Genomic DNA, 16,394 nt, shown 5'->3' on the forward strand with positions numbered 1-16,394 from the left:
TTTCAGTGTTCCCCAAGCAAAAATATTTATACTGAAGAAAAATTATGGCTCCAAATAGCCCTGAGTACACCAGAAAGGAGTCTATTAGGTTTGATGGACATAACTAAATTTAGATTGTTTGTATGTTAGCAGAGAAGCTGAAGAATTGACATATGAGGAAGACATTAATGATTTAGAGGAGATAACTTGGGTGTGGGACATGGCTTACTTAGGGAAGTACTTACAGAATAATCATGATGACTGTATTAGATTCTGAACCACACACTTAAAAACAAGTTTCACAGTACTAGCCTGTGATCCCTAGATCAGTTTTTTGGCAAAAACTGGAGATCTAATTGACTATCTAGATTTCTAAATTGGCAACTACATATCAGTATGATTCTCTGTCTAGAAATCTGACATGTCAGAATGGTAGAATAAGGTTCGCATGTTGAAATCTGGCAGGCACATGATTATACAATAGCGCTATACACATAAGAATTTTATTGATGAAAGATGGTACATGAACTAAAATTTTCAAATTGGCATAAACTTAATGTTGATGCCATTATGTTGCATTTTTTCAAAGTCTAGATACGCATAATTCTTAGTCATTGAGAGAAAGGTCAAAGGAACTAAAAACATTTCAAGCATAACATATATATATATATATATATATATATATATATATATCCAAGAAATCAATTAAAAATCTTCAAATAATTTTAGATTTAAAGATTTAAAGATTTCTTTGTTTGATTGATTGATTTACTGGACTGTAGGAAGAGATTTATTTTACCTCTTTGTTTTCCCCCGCCATCTTATTTAACTTGGCTATTTATTATTTCATTTTGATTTTTATTCCCTTTCCCGGTTTCTGGGCCAACATCCCCCTTACACCTCCTCTTTCCCTTCTATACTGGTGCTCCCCTCCCCATCCTCCTCCCATTATTGCCTTCTCCCCAACAATCATGTCCACTGGGGGTTCAGTCTTGGTAGGACCAAGGGCTTCCCCTTACACTGGTGCTCTTACTAGGCTATTCATAGCTACCTATGAGGTTGGAGTCCAGAGTCAGACCATGTATAGTCTTTGGGTAGTGGCTTAGTCCCTGGAAGCTCTGGTTGGTTGGCACTGTTGTTCATATGGGGTCACCAGCCACTTCAAGCTCTTTCAGTCCTTTCACTGATTCCTTCAACGGGAGTCCTGTTCTCAGTTCAGTGGTTTGCTGATGGCCTTCACCTATGTATTTGCCATATTCTGACTGTGTCTCCCAGGAGAGATCTACATCTGGTTCCTGTCAGCCTGCAGTTCTTTGCTTCATCCATCTTACCTAGTTTGGTACCTATATATGTATGGGCCACATGTGGGGCAGGCTCTGAATGGGTGTTCCTCCTGCCTCTGTTCTAAATGTTGCCTCACTATGCCCTCCCAACGGATTTCTTCTTTCCCTTTTAAAGAAGAAGTGAAACATTCATTTTGGTCATCCTTCTTGAGTTTCATGTGTTCCGTGCATCTAGGGTAATTGGAGCATTTGGGCTAATATCTAATTATCAATGAGTGCATACCCTGTGTGTTTTCCTGTGATTGGGTTTCCTCACTCAGGATGATATTTTCCAGTTCCATTCATTTGCCTATGAATTCCATAAACTCATTGTTTTTGATAACTGAGTAATATTCAATTGTGAAGATGTACCACATTTTCAGTATCCATTCCTCTGTTGAAGGGCATCTGGGTTTTTTTCCAGCTTCAGGCTATTATAAATAAGGCTTCTATGAACGGAGTGGAACACGTGTCTTTGATATATGTTGGGGCATCTTTTGGGTATATGCCCAAGAGAGGTATAGCTGGGTCCTCAGGTATTTCAATGACCAATTTTCTGAGGAACATCCAGACTGATTTCCATTATGGTTGTACCAGTCTGCAATCCCACCAACAATGGAGGAGTGTTCCTCTTTCTCCACATCCTCGCCAGCATCTGCTGTCACCTGAGCTTTTGATCTTAGCCATTCTGACTGGTGTGAGGTGGAATCTCAGGGTTGTTTTGATTTACATTTCCCTTATGACTAAAGATATTGAACATTTCTTTAGGTGTTTCTCAGCCATTTGGCATTTCTCAGCTGTGAATTCCTTGTTTATCTCTGAACACCATTTTTTAATAGGGTTATATATCTCCCTGCAGTCTAACTTCTTGAATTCTTTGTATATTTTGGACATAAGCCCTCTCTCAGTTGTAGGATTGGTAAAGATCTTTTCCCAATCTGTTGGTTGCTGTTTTGTCCTAACAACAGTGTCCTTTACCTTACAGAAGCTTTGCAGTTTTGTGAGATCCCATTTGTTGATTCTTAGAGAATAAGCCATTGGTGTTTTGTTCAGGAAATTTTCTCCAGTGCCCATGTGTTCAAGGTACTTCCCCACTTTTTCATCCATTAGTTTGAGTGTATCTAGTTTGATGTGGAGGTCCTTTATCCACTTGGACTTAAGCTTTATACAAGGTGATAAGAATGGATAGATCTGCATTCTTCTATATACTGACCTCCAGCTGAACCATCACCATTTGCTGAAAATGCTATCTTTTTGCCACTGAATGGTTTTTGCTCCTTTGTCAAAAATCCAATGACTATAGGTGTGTGGGTTCATTTTGGGGTCTTCAATTCTATTCCACTGGTCTATCTCTCTGTTTGTGTACCAATACCATGCAGTTTTTAATCACTATTGCTCTGTAATACTGCTTGGGTTCAGGGATAGTGATTCCTTGGAAGTCTTTTTATTGTTGAAGATAGTTTTAGCTATCCTGGGTTTTTTGTTATTCCAGATGAATTTGCAAATTTTCTGTCCAACTCTATGAAGAATTGCATTGGAATTTAGGTGGGGATTGCACTGAATCTGTAGATCGCTTTTGGTAAAATGGACATTTTTCTTATATTAATCCTGTAAATCCATGATCGTGGGAGATCTTTCCATCTTCTGAGACCTTCAATTTCTTTCTTCAGAGGCTTGATGTTCTTATCACGCAGATCTTTTACTTGCTTGGATAAATTCACACCGAGGTGTTTTATATAATTTGGGGCTATTATGAAGGGTGTGATTTCTTTCTCAGCTTGTTTCTCTTCTGTGTAGAGGAAGGCTACTGATTTATTTGAGTTAATTTTATACCCAGCCACTTTGCTGAAGGTGTTTATCAGGTTTAATAGTTCTCTGGTGGAACTTGTGGGATCACTTAAGTATACTACCATATCATCTGCAAATACTGATATTTTGACTTTTTCTCTTCCAAACTGCATCCCTTTGGTCACCTTTTGTTGTCTGATTGCACTGGGTAGAACTTCAAAAACTCTATTGAATAATTAGGGAGAGAGTGGGCAGCCTTGTCTAGTCCCTGATTTTAGTCGGATTGCTTCAAGTTTCTCTCCATTTAGTTTAATATTAGCTACTGGTTTGATGTATATGGCTTTTACTATGTTTAGGTATAGGCCTTGAATTCCTATTCTTTCAAGGACTTTTATCATGAAGGGGTGTTGAATTTTGGCAAATGCTTCATCTTCATTAAATTCTAAGAACCCTTTAATGTCTTTCTTTATTTCTTCCTTGACCAGGTTATCATTGAGTAGAGCGTTATTCATCTTCCATGTATATGTGGGCATTCTGCCCTTATTATTATTGAAGACTACTTTTAGGCCATGGTGGTCTGATACGACGCATGGAATTGTTTCTATCTTTCTGTATCTGTTGAGACCTGTTTTATGACCAATTATATTGCCAGTTTTGGAGAAAGTACCATGAGGTGGTGAGAAGACGGTATATCCTTTTGTTTTAGGATAGAATGTTCTATAAATATTTGTTAAGTCCGTTTGGTTCATGATTTCTCTTAGTCTATGTCTCTGTTTAATTTCTGTTTCCATGATCTGTCCATTGATGAGAGGGGGTGTTGAAATTTCCTATTATTATTGTGTGAGGTACTATGTGTGCTTTGAGCTTTAGTAAGGTTTCTTTTATGTATGTAGTTGCCCTTGTATTTGGAGCATAGATATTTAGGATTGAGAGTTCAACTGTGTAGATTTTTCCTTTGATGAATATGAAATTTCCTTCATTATCCTTTTTGATGGCTTTTGGTTTAAAATCGATTTCATTCGATATTAAAATGGCTACTCCAGATTGCTTCTTCAGACCATTTGCTTGGAAAGTTGTTTTCCAGCCTTTTACTCTGAGATAGTTTCTGTCTTTGTTTCTGAGGTGTGTTTCTTGTAGGCAGCAAAATTTTGGCTCCTCATTGTATATCCAGTTTGTTAATCTGTGTCTCTTTTGGGGGAATTGAGTCCATTAATGTTGAGAGATATTAAGAAATAGTGATTGTTGCTTCCTGTTATATTTGTGTTTGGATGTGAGATTATGTTTGTGCTTGTCTTCTCTTTGTTTTGTTGCAAAATGATTAGTTTATTGCTTTTTCTAGCGCATAGTATGTCTCCTTGTGTTGGGTTTTACCATTTATTATCCTTTGTAAGGCTGGATTTGTAGAAAGATATTGTGTTAATTTGGTTTTGTCATGGAATATCTTGGTTTCTCCATCTATTTTAATTGAGAGTTTTGCTGGATACAGGATCTGGGCTGGCATTTGTGCTCTCTTAGTGTCTGTATAACATCTGTCCAGGATATTCTGGCTTTCATAGTCTCTAGTGAGAAATCTAGTGTAATTCTGATAGGTCTGTCTTTATATGTTACTTGCCCTTTTTCCCTTACTGCTTTTAATATTCCTTCATTGTTTTGTGGATTTGGAATTTTGACTATTATGTGATGGGAAGAGTTTCTTCTCTGGTCCAATCTATTTGTAGTTCTGTAGGCTTCTTTTAAGTTTATGGGCATCTCTTTCTTTAGGTTAAGGAAGTTCTCTTCTATGATTTTGTTGAAGATATTTACTGGTCCGTTGAGTTGGGCATCTTCACTCTCTTCTATACCTATTATACTTAGGTTTGTTCTTCTCATTGAGTCCTGGATTTCCTGTATGTTTTGGGCCAGTAGCTTTTTCTGTTTTACATTTTTTTTAAACAGTTGTGTCAATGATTTCTATGGAATCTTCTGCTCCTGAGATTCTCTCATCTCTCTCTTGCATTCTGTTGGTGATGCTTGTTTTTATAACTCCTTGTCTCTTCCTTTGGTTTTCTATATCCAGGGTTGACTCTCTTTGTGCTTTCTTTATTGCTTCTATTTCCATTTTTAATCCCTTCACCTGTTTGTTTGTGTTTTCTGTAATTCCCTCAGGGATTTTTGCATTTCCTCTCTATAGGCTTCTGCTGGTTTATTTGTGTTTTCCTGCATTTCTCTAAGGGAGTTCTTTCTGTCTTTCTTAAAGTCCTCCATCATCATGATCAAATGTGATTTTAAATCTGGATCTTGCTTTCCTGATGTGTTTGGATATTCAGTGTTTGCTTTGGTGGGAGAATTGGGCTCTGATGATGCCATGTAGTCTTGGTTTCTGTTGCTTGGGTTCCTGTGCTTTCCTCTTGCCATTACGTTGTCTCTGGTATTAACCTGTTCTGTTATTTCTGACAGTGGTTAGACTGTCCTATAGGACTGTATGTCAGGAGTGCTGTAGACCTGTTTTCCTGTTTTCTTTCAGCCAGCTATAGGAACAGAGTGTTCTGCTTTTAGGCATGTAGTTGTTCCTGTCTACTGGTCTTCAGCTGTTCCTGTGTGCCTGTGTCCTGAGTCCACCAGGCTGGCCATTTGGAGCAGAAAAGTTTGTTCTACCTCTCATCTCGAGCCTGGAGTTGCTTCTCAGAGTCAGGTTTCATCTTTCCATGAAGGCAGCAACCAGAAGGGCCTGCCCAGCCTTCACTCAGAACCCTGTGCACAGGAGTCCCAGATGGTGCTAGGCATTTTCCTCTAGAGTCAGAAATGTGGGCAGAGAATAGTCTCCTCTGGCTTCCTAGGCGTGTCTGCTCCTCTGAAGGTCTAGCTCTCCCTCCCATGGGATTTGGGTGCAGGGAGCTCTTTGACCATGTCCGTTCAGATCTGGGTGGTGTCTCAGGAAAAGGTTTTTTAAAAAGTGGGTTTCCTGTACCTGCATAGAGGCATGTTCCTGCATACTAAGCCAGATTAAAGTTCTTATTGGACATGTGGATTACCGACACCTGCTCCCAACCTGCTTGCCCAGAATAAGACTATAGGTTAGGTCATTTACCTAGTCTTTATGTGTAAAAATCTTTTCCCCAGTGTAATTTCAGGAAAATGTTAGTTGTCCTCCCATTCCCCCAAATCACCAAAATAGACAAACATAAATCCAAAAACCCAGACCACAGATGATTATATGCAACTCAACGCAGGGTCTTTATTCTATTAGAGCTATCTCAGGCCCCTCTGGCATACCACTATCAGGCAGCACAGTTTTATTAGTGGCACAGCCCTGAATATTGATTGGGACAAGGCTTTAGACTGAGCATCATGTGGGGAATGTGTGCAAGTATCTAATTGGAAAGCTACGGTGCTCCTTAATATAATTGGCTGGTGCTAGGAGTCATATCATAAACTTATTTTTTCTTTCCTTCTGCATTGGTGTTCTTTAGGCAGGGGATGAGCTTGTAACCTGGGGATGCAAATCTGTTGGTGTAATAAGCTGGAGATGCTAGTCTTGTAGAGTGTGTTACCAGGAGACACTGGTCTTGTTGGGAATTAGGCTGGAGATAGGCTCAGGTTTTGTTGGGTGGTCAATGTAGAATCTTATGCTAGGTACCTGATTGTTAGATTACCTGAGTCCAAACTTATGTTATGTTCTCTAACATGGAATCATAATTTAAAAAATTTTGGTCTCTCGCTGGCATTCATAAGTTCTGTTTTCTAAAGTCTCTATAGATGTTTTTTTAATATTGAGTCATAGACCCTAAGTAAACACATAATTAGGTTCTTAAGAGTCCACTGGAGCACTAAGGGATTTCTAATTCAAATTATTGTTAGAATAAGAGAGAACTCTTGGTGCTTCTTTGGTTTCCAGGCATCCCTGACTTCTTCCAACACAAGTCAACTTAGTTATTTTTTAAAAACAGACATAAGGTTTTTACTTAAGATTTTTTTATTCCTTGAAAAATTTATACATACATATAATACATTTTGATAAAGTACACACCTTTTTATTTCATTACTAATTTCTTCCTAATTCCTGATCAATATTTATTCACAATTTTTGTATTTTTTTTCCTTTTTTATCATTATTCTTTAATCATTTTTTACAGACTAGTCATTATCCTTCTCCATGTCTTGTCTCTGAATGTTCCTCACACCATACCTTCTCCTCCATCTGGAAAATGCTGTCCACACCCAACCTTAACTTCATCCCTGAAGACCTCCCCATTCCCTGGGTCCTCAAGTCATCTTCTGTCATCGAGATGAAACTAGGCAAGCTTCTGATGTATATGTGATAGTGACCTCATATCAGCTGTGTATGTTACCTGGTTGGTAGCTCAGCAGTCCAGGTTAGTTGTGACTGCTGGTCTTCCTATGGGGTCTCCCACCTCCTCTGCTTCTTCCAGCTTTTTCCTAACTGCCACAGGTGTCCCTGGCTTCTGTCCATAGGTTGGGTGTAAGTATCTGCATCTGACTCTCTCAGCTGCTTGATAGACTTCTCAGAGGGCAGCCATGCTAGAAGATTCCTGTTTGTAAGTATACCCTTGCATCCATAACAGTGTCAGTCTTTGGGACCTCCCCTTGGGCTAAATCTAAATAGAGCTTGTCACTGGATGTTTTTTATCAGGCATTTCTCCATTTTTGTCCCTGACATTCTTTCAGGTAGGAACAATCTTGGGTCAGAGTTTTTATCTGTGTGTTTGCAACCCCAAGTGCCAAAGAACTAGGAGGTGAGAGACTCTCAGGTTTCAAAGGGAGGGAATCTTAAGTGAAATGCTCTAGAGTGAGGAGAGGGATCTTGTAGAGTCTACCTCCAGTAGAAAGACAGTATATCAAGTGAGACACTTGTTTTTGAGGACATGCCCTTAAAAGAAGTCATAAAGCTTTAGAAATAACAGCCATCATCAATAACTCCAACACAAGACACTGCAAGTTGTCTTGAGAACCCTCAAGATATACTATCAGTCTATTGGGAGCCTGGACAAAAGAGGCATGTTGTGTGGCGATCTTTTCTTGGGTATAGTTTCATAGAAAGTCATCCTACAAAGGGCATGACAAAGGTGAAAAGAGCCATAATACTTCCTGGATTGCTACCAATTTGCTTAAATGTGGTGTCATTATTACTAGAAATGATATGGATACCCCCTTAATATCCACAGAAAGCAGTATTCTGAGACTAAAGAGCAAGGTATATTGATGTAAGAGTGAAAATCAAGGCACCTTCACTTATCAGGAAGAGTGTCTGAGTGCTCCTATTCCTGGAGATGCCGCTATGGAGGAAGACTCAGGAATTTTCACCAGGTCCAACATTTCTGAATGCTGAGTACTCTGGAATGCTACAAAATGTCCTGGACTACTATTCAAGTAAATAGTGATAGTGGTGATAGTATTCCCAGAGGCATGATGGATTCCCTTCTCAATGTGCAGTAAGATATCATCTTGAGCTTGAAAGCAGAGATATTTCTTAGGGACTTGTTCAGGTTTCTTCAAGAGCAAGTCAAGTAATATCCTCCTATCTAGAACAGTTTTTGGAGGCAATATTTTTGAAGATGTACCTATGGACGTACCAGGGTTCCGTTCTAGGTCAGAGAAGCCTACTTCTTTGTCTCTGTTTCTTTGCCAGATTCAAGAGGTAAACTCTACATGTGAAAGCTATCAATAGAGATTTCACAGATGTCTCAAAATATACAAATATGATGAGTATACTAGGACCTTCAATTATTCCTATAACTTTTCTTCTCAGCAGAGAAAACACTAGAATAAGAGGACACTTGTCTGTCCTACCTCTCAGAAAGTAATCAAGTGTCTGAATTCTGACTTCCTGAGGTCATACACAAGCCAGAGAAGCCTTGAATATGCAGCACAAATGTCCTTCCACAATAAGACCCACCTCAAGACTCATGAGAGTATTCAACAGGAGAGAAGCCTTACATCTCTTCTCTCTGTAACCATAATTTCCATAATCATCCACCATTACCTGAGACATTATCACAAATCTGATGGAACAGTGGAACTTTTTCACCAGAGGCTGGTAGGGCTTCAGCCTCAGTTTTTCTCCTGCAAACATAGTAGAATGTAGCTATTGAATAGAACTTAGTCAATGAAGATGTTACATGTATCTTCTGGATTGCCATTTTTGTAGATGTTGTTTGTTGATTGATTGTGTGTGTGTGTGTGTGTGTGTGTGTGTGTATTTGTGTCTTTGAGTGTGTGACGTTTTGTCTGTATTCCTTAGTTAAACATCACGAATGGAGAGTAGAATTCTTAGCAGGAAGCCCTTCCTGAGTTTAACCTTGCTTTTAGACAGTGTCCTTCTTATTGTCATCTTTATACACCATTTTACCTGTCCCTAGAGATTGTGAACCTTCTCTGGTGTCCAGGTGCAATCTCTATTGGAGTACCTGACAGTGGTCTGCCATTCTTTGACTTTTTTCTTCCCTGTTGGGGTTCAAACCCAAGTCTTATGCTTGCAAGGTAAGTGTATTGATCTTTCAGTCAACTCTCATCTCATGGGTACTGCTTACAATTCAAGAATATGGTTCCATATGATCAGACAAAGTTCAAAAGTTCCATAACTGTTCCATTATCATCCTTCCATACTCAGCATAGCTCTGGTTTTAGGTCATCTAGACACTTGGGGAATATAGGTGTCTTTATATATGCTTGCCTTACATGATGACAATAGGACAAAATGGCAACCTACAGATTAGGAAAATATCTTTACCAACCCTACATCTAATAGAGTACTGATACCTAAAATATATAAAGAAATAAAAAAAATTATACTCTAGAGACCCAAACAACAGTATTAAAAATGGGGTAGAGTTAAACAGAGAGTTCTGAAGTGAGAAATCTTGAATGGCTGGGAAACAATTAAAGCAATGGCCAAAATATTTTGTCATCAGAGAAATGCATATTAAAAAAAATACCCTGAGATTACACCTCACACCAGTCAGAATGATTAAGATCCAAATCTCAGTTGACAGAAGATTCTATCAAGGATGTGGTGAAAGAGAACACTCTTCCATTGCTGGTTAGACTGCAAGGTAGTACAACCACTCTGGAAATCTGTCTGGCGGTTCCTCAGAAAATTGGAAATTTAACTTGTGGACCCAGCTCTACCTCTCCTGGACATATAACTAAAGGATGCTCCAACACATAAAAAGGACACATGCTTTACTATGTTAATAGCAACCTTATTTATAATAGCAAGAATATCCCAGATGTCCCTCAATAGTATAAGGGATACAGAAAATGTGGTACATTTACCTACTTGAGGACTACTGAGCTATCAAAAAAAATGACTTAGTGAAATTTGCAGGCAAATGGATAGAATTAGAAAATCTCATCTTGAGTGAGAGGTAATCCAGTCACAAAAGAATACACATGGTATTCACTCATTGGTAAGTTGATATTAGGCAAAAATGCTCTAGAATGTTCATCAAAGTACAATTATGTTCTTTGCATATATGTATTTCTTTTCAAAAAATACCTTTGGCTTCCTGATTTTTCCTGAGGAGTTACATTACAAAGATAGTAAATTTACAATATCTTTCCTGAGTCGAAATTTCTCTTTTCATCCAAACAAAAAACAATTTTGTCTAGGGTCATTTGGTCCATCATAGTACATGCATACTAACCCAGTACATTCAAAACTGATATTAATAGCTGTATTTTCTCTGTATCAAGATGAGACAAATTAACAAATGGAAGAACAGAAAGAAGCCTGTAAATTCTGACTTTACTGACATTTTTTTTTCATTTTAGAAACGCATCTTCTCTCCTACATTTTATCCCATTTGCAGTTTTCCTTTCCTCTACTTCCCAATCTCTCCTCTGCAATCCTTGTACCCCATATTCACCCTGAATTGCATTCCCTCAGAAAGATTGTCCTTCTAGAAATATGAGCCAAAGACTGCATAATATCCAATGAGACCAGGCACTTTCCATCACATCAAGGGTGGACAAATCAGTGCAGTAGGAGTAGAAGAGTACCACAAATAGACCACATCATCATTGATAACCTGTTGGATCAAAGTAGAAAAAAATCATTCTGAGGGAAATGACCCAGACCAAATCAGATATCCCTGGTATGTACCCACTTATAAAAGGAAATATCCATTTAAAAGTGGTAGAATAAAAGGTATTCCTGCTAAAATCCTCAGACAAAGAAAAGTGAAGATACAAGAAGGCTGAAGGAAGAATGGAAAGATTTCCCTGGGAAAGGGAACTAGAAAACTGTTTCTACTCTTTTTTTTCCTCCTAATTGCTTTATCACAAGAACAGTAAGCTACTCAACCATAATATATATTGAAAGGACCTACTTCTTAACCCTAACGTGTCCTGTTTCTCTATGAGCCACCATAATTCACACTCAGTTGATTCTGTAACCCATGTTCCTATGGTGTTCCTGTCTAACTTGTTCCTATGATCCTTTTTTCCCCATCCTCTGTAGGACTCACTGAGATCTGCCTAATATTTGGTTGTGGGATTTTACAACTGTTCCCATCATCATGTATTTGATAAAGTCTTCCTGTTCTCTTAAATGATGATTTTGCTAGGTCCCAGTTAGAGAAATCTTTGCAGGCAGGAGAAAATGCAGGTCGAAGGTTTCATGGCTAGGTTGGTGTTCAAATCCTTATCATTGAGGCCTTGCCTGCTTACAAAACAGAAGATGACCAGTTCAGGATTCCTGTTCCCATTATAAGGAATCTTTGTTATGGTAACTCTCAAAGGTTCCAATCACTAGGTTTCTTCCTTTCTCATCAATACCCCTTAATATCAGTCTACAAATATTTTCTCCCCAATCCCAAACATGATGAGTTCTTTTCCTAACCTCAACCACTACAATCCACAGTAAATGTATTTTATTTCCCCCTCTTTAGATCTTTATTTCCCTGCTTCAGCCCTCCGTGTTACTTAGGCTCTCTGGATCTGTGGACTAAAGCATGATCTTTTACTTTTGCAACTGATACCCACTTATAAGCATTTATCTTTCTAGACCTGGGTTACCTTACTCTGGATGATTAGTTCCATCTATATAGCTCTAAGTTTCATCATGTCATTGTTTTTAATAGTTGAGTATTCTCCATTGTGTAAATATGCCACATGTTTTTTATCCATGCTATGGTTGAGAAATATGTAGGTTTTTTCTATTTTCTGGCTGTTATGGATAAATCTTGCTATTATGAATAAGCAAGAGAGATATCTCAGAGGCTGGAAGAACTCACTGCTCTTCCAGAGTGTCTGAGTTCAATTCCCAGCAACCATTTGGCGGCCCAGAACCCTCTGTAATGAGACCTGGTACCGTCCTCTGGCTTACTCTGTATATAATAAATAATCATATCATTCAGGGCTTGAGAGTGAACAGGGCTGAAGCCCTGAGTGGTAGCAGAATGAATGGAAACAGGCAACCTCTACCAAGGGACAAAAGAGTTTGGGGGAACCTCTAGAATGTGCTAGACACTTGGGAGGTGAGAGACTCTCAGGTCTCAAAGGGAAAAACCTTAAATGAAATGTTCTAGAGTGGACAGAGGGAATTCTAGAGTTCAGGTCCAATAGAAAGAGAAGGCAGCAAGTGGAGGGATAGAGTTGCCATCCCACAGTTGAAAACTCTGGCCCAGAATTATTTCTCTCTGAAAGACTTTCAGGGACAAAAATGGAGAAAAGCCTGAGGAAAAGGAGGTCCAGTGAGAGGCCCAAATTCGGATCCAGCTTAAAGGGAGGTCCCAAGGCCTGACACTATTACTGATGCTATGCTGTGCTTACAGTCAGGGCCCTATCATGACTGCCCTTTGAAAGACCCAAAAAGTAGTTGAGAGAATCAGATGCAGATATTTATACCCATCCAATGGACAGAAGCCGGCAACTCCTGTGGTTGAATTAGTTAAAAAGCTGGAAGAAGCTTAAGAGCAGGTTGGCCCCATAGAAATACCAACTAACCTGGACCCCTGGGATATCTCAGAGACTAAGCCACCAAGTAGGCAACATACACCAGCTGACATGAGGCCCCTAACACATATACAGCAGAGGAATGATATGTCTGGACTCAGACAGAGAAGATGTACCTACAATTGAGATACATTGAGCCCCAGGGAGTGAAGATGTCTGGTGGAATGGGGGATATCTTCTTGGAAATGAAAGAAGGAGGTGTGGGATATACAAGAATTCAATGTTGACTGGGAGGGTGATAAAGTTTGGACTATAAAAATGATTAAAGAATAAACTTAAAAACATACTATTGAGCAAGTTTCTCAAGTGGTAAATGTGGAGGATCCTTTGAGTAAGTGCCTAGAAGCAGAATAGTTGAGTCTTGTGGTACACTGATTCCCAATATTCTGAAAAACTGCGATATTGAATTCCAAAGTGATTGTACAACATTGTACTACTACCAACAATGGGATAGTGTTCCCATTGATAGATATCCTTGCCTACCTCAGCTGTCATTTGTGGTTTTAATCTTAGCCATTTCAACCGTTGTAAGATGAAAGGTCAAAATATTTTTCATTTCCATTTACCTGATGTTGAACATTTCCTTAAGTGCTTCTTACTCACTTGGGAATCTACTGTTGAGAATTTTCCATTTAGATTTGACCCCATTTTTAATGAAATTGTTTTGTCTATTGATGGCAAGTTTTGAGTTCTGTTTGTAGTTGGAAAATTAGCCCACTGTTTGATGTGAAGTTTGAGAAAATACTGTCCTATCCTGTGGCATGCCACTTTGTCCTGTTAACTGTTTCCTTTTACAAAAGATTTTTTTTTAATTTCAGGGGGTTCCATTTATTAAATACTGACACTAGTGTCTGCATTATTTATGTTCTGTACATAAAATTTTTGCCTGTTCCAATGCTCTCAAGGTTATTCTCTACTTTCTCTTCTATTAGATATAGTATATCCTGTATTACATTGAGGTCTCTGATTCACTTGGATTGAGTTTTGTGCAGACATGGGTCTCTTTGCATTCTTCTCATCCTTCTACATATTTTTATCAATTTCAACCAGCACCTTTTTCCATTGAACATTTCCTGATTCTCTTTCAAAACTCAAGTGTCCTTAGGTGTGTAGACTTACATCTAGATCTTCAATTCTATTTCATTGATCATGTCTATATTTATGCCAGTGTCATGTGGTTTTGATTACTACTGATGTGTTGTATAGCTTTTGTTTCCTTCTTGCTTTTTTCTTCTTCTCTCTCCTTCTCTTTCTCCCCCTCTCTCTCCCCTTGCCCTCTCTTTCTACTTTTGTGACATTTTTGAAGCACAGTCACTCTGTATAGCCCTTGCTCTCCTGTAACTCACTCTGTATCCTAGGCTGCCCTCAAACTCACAGAGATCTGACTGCCTCTTCCACCCATGTCCTGGGATTAAAGGCATGTGCCACCACTTCTCTGGCTTGGAATTCTAAAGAGGTATTGCGATATTATTTTTAAGTAATTTAGGCATCCTGAGTCATAAGCACCAGCCTCAAGCCTGTTAGCAGGGACTGTGTTCACACTTTTGAGGTAGGTTCATTGAAATATATCATTTTTAGTTTTACTTTCATTTTCCCATTTCACAAAAGAAACAATTTTCCTTATTTTTATTTGTAGAAAGCTGAACATTGTTTTAAATTGTCTCTAATTTAATTCTTACCCAATACAACATCAAAGAGCTGTTTCTGCATATTACATCAAATATTTCTTGCTTATCAGATCCAAAACATCTGAAAATTTCATTTTCATTTTTTGATTATTATGGTCAGTATTTTATTTTATTTTATTATGGGATCCTTTTCTCATATAATACAAATTGTATATATACATATTCTGAAGAAGGATGGTTACTATGTGTAATATTTAATCTTGACTTATATTTTTCAAGAGACTTTTTTTTTCTTCTGCCAGAAATAGTACCACTGTGATTATTGGAAAAGTGTGCAAATCTGAAAGGTGATATGGTAGTGCTGGATAAATATAAATATTCTGAGTTAGCTAATTCAACTGGGGTTACATAATATAATGTTGTTAATGGAATAAAAGCATATTATGTGCTTTCTGTTGCATATATTGTAAGCCATGCTAGTTACTACAACTGAATGGTAAACATTCTGCCTCTATAATGTCCTTACATCAAGAGAATCAGATTATATTGTATGTGATTCTGAGCAGTCTTGGATGAGACTACTGGAAATTTATCTATTCACTTCAAATTATCTAACATATTAACAGATTTTTTTTAAATCAACGATATGCCAAAAGAATAAAATGTCTGTGTTTTGGTTTTTGGTCCATAAAAAAATATTAAAATACTGCTACAAAGCCAGGGAAATCAATTTTTAAAGACTTATTTTTATTATTTTTCCATTTTTCTTTTCTTTTATTCGACATTTTCTTTATTTACATTTCAAATGTTATCCCTTTTGCTGGTTTCCCCTGTGGAAATTCCCTATCAGATCCTCCCTCCCCTGCTTCTATGAGAGTACCACTTCATCCACCCACTCACTCCCTCCCACTTCCTCACCCAGGCCTTCCCCTACACTGGGACATCAAGCCTTCATAGTACTAAGGGCATCTCCTCCCATTAATGCCTGACAAGGTCATCCTCTGCTACATATGCATCTGGACCCTTGGGTTGCTCCATGTGTACTCTTTGGTTGCTGGTTTAGTCCCTGGGAGCTGTGGGGTGTCTGGTTGGTTGACATTATTGTTCTTTCTATGTGGTTGAAAACCCTTTCAGCTAGTTCAGTCCTTTCTCTAACGCCTACATTGGAGTCCCTGTACCCAGTCCAATGGTTTTCTGTGAGCATCTGAATCTGCATTTGTCAGGCTCTGGCAGAGCCTCTCAGGAGACAGCTATATCAGGCTCCTGTCACCATGCACTTCTTGGCATCTGCAGTAGTGTCGGAGTTTGGTGGCTGTATATGGAATGGATGGGTCCCCTGGTAGGACAGTCTCTGGATGGCCTTTCCTTCTGTTTCTGTTCTGCACTTTGTCTCCGTATTTGTTCCTGTGAGTATTTTGTTTCCCCTTCTAAGAAGAACTAAATGTATTTATTTTATATGATCTCATTGTTGCTGTCATCAGACACTCCAGAAGAAGGGACTCAATTACATTTCAGATGGTTTTGAGCCTCATTGTGGTTTATGAGAATTGAATTCAGGACCTCTGGAAGAGCAGTCAGTGCTCTTAACCCCTGAGCCATCTCTCAAGCCCCTAGCAGAAAATTATTTTTCATTTTTATTTTTGGATAGTTTATGTACTTACATTTTAAATGTTATCCCCTTTCCCATTCCCCTCCCACCCACTCTCCCCCTGCTTCTCTGAGG

The sequence above is a fragment of the Rattus norvegicus genome, chromosome 1 (assembly GCF_021556685.1).
Source record: "Rattus norvegicus strain SHRSP/BbbUtx chromosome 1, alternate assembly SHRSP_T2T, whole genome shotgun sequence".
NCBI lineage: Eukaryota > Metazoa > Chordata > Mammalia > Rodentia > Muridae > Rattus > Rattus norvegicus.